Source organism: Belonocnema kinseyi, chromosome 4, assembly GCF_010883055.1.
Source record: "Belonocnema kinseyi isolate 2016_QV_RU_SX_M_011 chromosome 4, B_treatae_v1, whole genome shotgun sequence".
Classification (NCBI taxonomy): domain Eukaryota; kingdom Metazoa; phylum Arthropoda; class Insecta; order Hymenoptera; family Cynipidae; genus Belonocnema; species Belonocnema kinseyi.
The window spans coordinates 103993490-104001221 of NC_046660.1; the positions used below are offsets into that span (position 1 = coordinate 103993490).

Genomic DNA, 7732 nt, shown 5'->3' on the forward strand with positions numbered 1-7732 from the left:
ATTTTGTATAATATAGTATATACATACTTAGCCTACTTTTGTCAGCTTTAGAACTATAATTGAAAAGTAGCACATAAAAATGATTCAACCTACACCCGTGCAGAAATTCCAATTTGGATCTGATCGGGGCCAGATCGGGCAGAGTTTGGCCCAAATCAGGCTATCTAGATAGAGTCACACTCGAAATGAAACGCGATGCCCGATAGGGGCCCAAACGTTGCGCCCAGAGATAACCATGCCTGGCCCCGGTCGGGCCCATATTAATTTATTTTTTTATTCTTAATTAAAAGGGATTCTTAAATAAAATAATATTAAAATCGAATATATCTCCTGCTTAACTAAAATTTGAGCATATAAATATCAGGTTATCTAACAGATCGCGATATGAAAAAATTGGAGTATGTCAGACACTTTTTTTCGAGCAAACGGAAAAAGTCAAACGACGCAATATAACAGCCAGAATTTGTGTATGATAAACCATTAAAATATTTTGCAATATATTTTTGGTTTTAATTTCTGTATTGAAGTTGCTTTTAATTTCTATATTGAACTTAATTGTGGAAAGTTATTTCGAAATAAGTGGATTATAATATCGCACTGGCTCTTTAAGTTATTTATACAAATGCGAATATAAATAAGAAGGTTGTATTAAAATTCCAATTATATCAAATCACCTAAAAAATGAAATAAAAAGAAGTGAAATGAAATCACGTAAAAATAAATATGTTTATGATGTCATTGTTGATCTAATTCGTTTTCTCATGCAACAAATTAAATATTACTTTTCTCATAAATAAATAACTTTATTTTGAGGTTAGGTTTCATCTTAACATTCTTAATAAATTTACTTATTATAGTCTTCAACACGTAATTCAGGAATATTTTGAAGTATGCTATGCCTACGCACTCGTCTTGTGCTCACTTTTGGTATTTTTCCCACTTATTTGGTCACTTTTACAAATAATAATTGAAATATTTTTGATGCTTGACACTGTACATTGAACCTTGGGCGATTTGGAGTCAACCCACTTTAGTCCCCGAAATTAATGGAGCGCCGTCTACTGGCAAGCTTGGCTGTTAAGCCGGGATCCAGAGGGGGCCGAATTTATCAACCACAACATTGTGTGCGCGATCTGGCCCAAATCGAAAATAAGGCAAACATTTGGCAATTTCTGCACGGGCACTTGCTCAAAAAGAGAGTATTGGGTAGAAAATTCTGAATAAATCAAATACGACTTATCATCTTAGCCAGTGCAAAGTTGTACAACTTATTCCCAAGTTCCGACCTGGGCCCAATCGGATTTTTCACATGTGGTCCCAAGGGGGCAGATGTGTGGCTCGCGTTGGAACTATGTCGGGTCGGGTTAGTACTCATATCAAGGTACAATTTAGAAAAGTTTCAAAATTTTATACTATTTCGTTTAGAAATTAAACATAAAAATGTCTGCAAATATCAGGTTATGCGATGTCTCAAACTACCAATTCAAAATAGAAAATTGCTGAATATTATTAAAATATTTCTTTAAATAATTTGAACTTATGAATATCAACTAAAGTTAATTTCAAAAGGTGATTATGGAGTGAAAAGTTTATTACTTTACAGTTCTAAGACAATTCTAAGCTATGAGTGACTTTCATGCATTTGATAATTGATTTTTCATCAGTATTTCCAAGTAACAGTAAATAATAATCACTATGTTTGCACAATATGTTCTCAAAAATATCATATTTATCGAAAAATTAATTTAAAAATTCATGAAAAGAGATAATATTAATATTGAAGGTTTGTAGTCCATATCAAATAAATTCCCTAATCACAGATGTTTTTCATAGCATCTCGAATAGCATACAATTCGAACTTAGAGAATTTTGAGGTTAGGGTCATCCGACTTTATTTTTTCCTTTCAAACTTCCTGAAATTCATTTTGATTCCTAAAGTTATACATCAACTGCCTATGCATTGACATTACTTAAAAACATTCAGAACAGAAGTAAAACTCCGCGCTATTTTCGATTTCGATTCGCACATATATGAATTTCCGAATTAGTAACATTATAGATTCAATGCTTTTGAAATTTTCACGAACATAACCTAACTTTTTAAAGTTCATTCCACGTGCCTAATGTGCGTTAGTCAAACAAAAATGATTCCAGAGGAATATTAAAAAAGATTTATAATTGACATTCATTTGTGTGTGTGTGTTGTAAAATATGAAGTCTGAAAAAATATTGTTAAAAAGTGTCTTTAAATTTTACTAATTATAGAAATAAAAAATTAAAGTCGCTTGATCTGGGCCCCTATTCTGGATGCCCAGATCAGGGCCCTGTCGGGTAGGGCATTTCATTTACGGTCTGGCTCTAGACAGTCTACCCTATCGGGGCCACATTTTTCCCGGTTAGGGCCCGAATGGCGCTCCACCAAAATTTCTGGACGGAAAGAATCTTTTATACATCGTTTTCTCGATTATGCCCAAAATCCCGCCAAGAAAATTGAGGGAAAATGCGTCTGTGGTTATTAAAAAAAAAACTATTAGACACATTTCACATTCTTTTCATAAGGCTTAAACCGAAGCTTTTACTTTAAGGGTATGTAATGAGTGGGTCACGTGACGATATTCCTACCTTACAGTCACTTTTTTTATTCCTTATCTTATTTTCACACGAAGCGCCACATCGAATTGAAAATTTGGGAAACTAAATAGGAAGCATTGAGAAAGACGGATCTGGTCCTAAATTTTTATAATGATGAAAAAAGTTCTTTTTAAATATCTTTTGTTATTTTTGCTTTTTTCATAATTATTCAAATTTAGGACCAGACTCACCTTTCTTAGTCCTTCTTATTTATTATCCATAATTTTCAACTCGAAGTGGCGCTTCGGGTGAAAATAAGTTTGGTAATAAAAAAAAGTGGCAGTAAGGTAGGAATCTGGTCACGTGACCTACTCGTCACATGGCCTCAAGAAGATTTGAAAGTAAAAAAATATCCACCGCCTGACTTGAGTGATCACAAGTTTATGCTGCGCGCGCGCGCTCAATCACTACGCGTCACCGGCCAGGCGAACGCGCGTACGTTATGAAACATGTTATTGCTAAAGATGGGTTACGAAAAATTTCTTTAATATATTCATCTTAAATCTTGAGGTCACACATTAAATGGCCAAAAAAGCTTTGTTTTCTTTCAAAAACCTCCCCGTTTTATTTTCTCAAAAGTGATGAATTTTTTTAAGAACAGTTTTTATCTTCCTCCAGCTGCTAATAATTTATAAAATAAGTTCTCACTTTATATTGAAATTGAGAAATCGATTCTTAAGTATCATAAAAATTTGTTTTGCTGTGCAACTCTTTAATTGAAAGTTTAGTTTCTTCAGTAATTTGCCCAAAAGTTGTAACATTTCACAGAACACTTAAAGACCTAATTTTGCAACTGATACAACTTCTCATGCTATTGACATGCGTACACCGTACATATTCACAGGACACAATTCCAACGTAATGTCTCATCTGCGTAGGCATGCAAATTTCTCATCGAATTCAAGAGAAAAAGAGATTTGCGCTTCGAATGCAGCCCTGCGCCTGCGAGCTGAAATTGGCAACCATCTGAAGCGCTGAGTCCTCGAGTCAGACGACCTTTCACCAGCCGATCCTATTTCAGACTGAAATCAGAAGATACGACGCGACGCTTCTCCTGACAAGCTTCGACAGTCCTTACACCTTGATTCCTTCCTTGAGAACTGCAAACTATAGCCAGACATAGACATCAGCTTAGGATTTATTCGGGCAGGTGTGAGTCAATTAGGAACGATTGTGATTTCGTTCAATGTTTCAATTTAAAACGAAAAATTGGTTAATATGCAGAAAGTTACATTTGAGGCAAGACACATTGCATCATCTCTTATTCAGAAAAAATGTTGAATACATACAAAACTAGTAAATTAATTTTTGTAGGTATAGTGGTTTGCCTTAAATTATTTGGTTAACTAATCACAGCTAAGCCTTCACGCCCTCACATTGGGCATTAGAAATGGCTATAAGTGTTACTTAAATTATTTTTGTGATTAATCACAGGAGAGTCTTCCTGCCAATGCTAGTCACCGACATTGTCACTTGCACCAATTTTCACGTACCACAAATGTGACTTCCAGGACCTGGGATGACGAACCCCCGAAAATATCGAAATTTAATATGAAGGTATTAAAATGTACCTAATTGGTTTGAAACGTCATGATTAAATTTTCATACATTTCGCTCATTAATTTCTCTTGAAGTGATTAATGGAATTTATTTTATAAACAGTTTGAATCTGATATAAAGTTAATTAACGGCAGGTATATTTCTTGATAGGTAAATACCAATATTCAGCTGATTAGCTGTGAATTGTTAAATGAATCTAATTGGTAATTTAATGCATTAATTACCTCTATTTGGATATTAACACAATATCATTGTAAATATTAAAGACTTTTCCGTTGAATACTAAATTTTCCCTCGAATTATATCAGTTAAGTACTTGTATCAAAGCACAATTTAGTAAAGTTTCGAAACTATAGACCTTTTTTTAAATATCTGAGCTTCAAATTTGCGAATTAAGGATTTGAAAATTCACTTCAAAGTCTCTCCCAAATGTTTTTATCTGTTAACACTGCTCTGCTATTTAAGGATAAAACACGAAAATTTATATATAAACTATTATTAATCCAGGCTAAAATTGTTAATTGTATAGGGTCAAGACACCAATATCCAAAGGTGCATTAGTTGTTAGAGTTCGTCAGATATTTTTAATAATAATGTGAATTTAAGAAAAAATATTAAAATAAAATCAGTATTAGGGTGATGCAGGTGGTCTAAATCACAAAATCTGAAAAACTCACTGTTTTTATAAGAGAAATACATTTCGAATTTAATATCTGCAATATAATCTCATTTAAAATTTATAGAAATTTAGTATTTTCTCAATATTATATTTGTTTGTTAGATCAAAGTTTTCGTTTTAAAAATCAATTATGAATTGATCAAGCTATATAAAAATTAAAATTCATGATCACATGTAACGATTATTATAATTTAAATAATGATTAATTCAGACATTTATGTTTTTAAAAAAGGAGAATCAGAATAAAGCCTTCTTATACTGTTTAAAATTCCAATACATATTTAATATTTCTTATTGAATTAGTGAATTACCAGCTTTCTTTCTTTAATTGGCATTATAAGTTATAAATACATTTTTGGTTTTTAAGTTTCATATTTTCACACTCTCTTGAATTATTCTGAATTAAAATAATACATTTGCTAGGAAGTTGGGAAATTGTTTGTATTTGAAAATCTCATTTTCTAAAATGGTCATCTTTTTTTACAATATTATGTAAAACACTCTATCCACAAAATTCACTTTCAATTTGAATTGAGATGAAACTAATAAACAGAGCTTAATTTAAGTTGCTTCTCGAAAAAAAATTATCCTAATTATTCATATTTTTAAATGTACAAAAGAAAATACTTTAGGATTCTTTTGAAACGACAATTTTAAACATTTATTTTGAATAAGCGTTTACAAATTCTTCAAATCTAAAATTGTTTGAGAAGAAATTTTTCAACTTGGAGATGTACGTCAGCGCGTGGTTAAATTTTTCACGAACATTTCTTCACGAATAGACCGCTTTTTTCTATTCGAATAGCGGAGCCTGGAAAAGGGACAGCCGGTAGCGAAATTTCGGTACAAAAAGACGGAATTTTTCAGAACGGGCAGACACTGTATTAATATATTTTGCATATTAAAACTTTCATTTATTACAACTGCAAAATATATTCAAGCATGAAAATATTTATTTAAATTATAGGTACCGCATTAAAAGAAGCGTTAACATTATTCGTTGAAAAAAGTTTCTCAGATTATATTTAACTTTAATGAAAAAAACAATAATGAACCCATGACTGATAGAATTTAAAAAAATTTAAATTATATTTCCTCGATTCGAGGACCAGTCAAAATTAAATAGCCTTCCATTCTTCTACCCAGCTCTTGACGTTAAAAAAAATGTGTTAAAAAGGGTCGCTAATTGAAATTTCATCTAAATAATTCAGAAAATTGTGAATTAAATCTATTTTACAATTTTGCTTTTATTTCAACAAATCTGTCCATTTTTCTATCGATTATTCATGTCCTATCTGATGAAACTTTAATAAACGTTAAAGCCCGGAATGATTAATGTGTTACATTGTCGTACATCTGGTGGACATCATTTCATATTGCTATACTGTGCTTCATTGTTCGTGCTTATTGCATATTTATCTTTTAATAGTTAACTACTGTGTGAAGCTAAAGTGTCGGAAAATGGAATTTTTCAACTAGTTTAAATTATCAAAGAACGTGAAACTGAAATTAATTTTCAGCCTGAACTACGATCATTAACCCTGGCTCCCTGTACAAGCGAGGGCAACATGAAATGGTTACGCTCACGCGACGCATACCTGAGACATGCTCTTTAAAACTTGTATGGCCTAGTACTTGAACAACATTAGTGTCGACTCACATGCTATTCTGGCATTGATTTTCACCCGTAATTAGTTTCAGAGAAAGGGCCTGCAAGCTTCAAACTGTCATTTGACCAAACGTAATTGAAATTAATTTCTAGATTAATTTTGGATAGTATCTAGACAGTAACCGCTCGAAACAATGTCGTAGTTAACTATCCCTTTATGAAAGTATTCGCGGAAAAAAATATTCCAATAAAATCTATTTTGAGAAAAAATATATTGTCTATACAATAAGGAATATTTTTATCGCCTTTATCACAAATTCTCATTTTCATGATAAGATTAAAAAATACGAGGTGTGTTCAAAAAGTAAGGTGACTTTTCAATTTTCGCGGGCTATGTACATTCAAGTTTTAAATTTTTTGTTTTTTTTGTTGATACATTGGTCACGATCATATGTTCACAGTTTTGACTATATAGCTCGTGTTGTTTTTATGGCAGAGGCGTAAAAGGTTAGAAGGGTTTGGTGTGCTCGGCGATTTTCTTCTTTCGAAAAAAATGGAGCAAAGAGTTTGCATTAAATTTTATGTGAAGTCACTAGTCATCCTGACTTTCTCAAAACGGTTATAACTGGGGATGAATCGTAGGTATATGATTATGACGTCGAAAATAAAGCCCAATCGTTTCAGTGGAAACATCCTGAGTCTCCAAGACCGAAAAAAGTACGTCAAGTTCGGTCAAATGTGAAGGTTTTGCTCACTGTCTTCCTTCATTACCGTGGCGTAGTGCATCAGGAATTCTTACCACAAGGTCGTACGGTCAATAAGAAGTATTACCTTCAAGTTATGCGCCGTTTTCGAGAGGCGATACGCAAAAAACGTCCGGAACTTTGGAAAAACAGTTCGTGGCTTTTGCATCACGATAATGCACCTGCTCATTCTTCGTTGCTTGTGAAAGATTCTCTGACCAAAAACAGCACCACAGTCATGCCTCAGCCTCCATATTCACCGGATTTGGCCCCCAGTGACTTTTTTCTTTCCCCAAAACTGAAGAGACCCATGAAAGGACATCGATTTTCAACGATTGAGGAGACAAAACCTGCATCGCTCAAAGAACTCAAGGCTATATCACAAAATGATTATCAGAAGTGCTTCGATGATTGGAAAATCGTTGGCACAAGTGTATTATATCTGAAGGGGATTACTTTGAAGGGGACAACATGAATATTGAGGAATAAATGAATATTTTTTGAGAAAAC

At 32.9% G+C, this 7732-nt stretch overlaps 1 protein-coding gene across 1 annotated transcript in view; it reads left to right on the plus strand.

Moving 5' to 3' along the window:
- LOC117170634 overlaps positions 1–7732 on the plus strand; it is a 429481-nt gene that overhangs the window by 80722 nt on the left and 341027 nt on the right. The gene's annotated exons all lie outside the window — the stretch shown is intronic.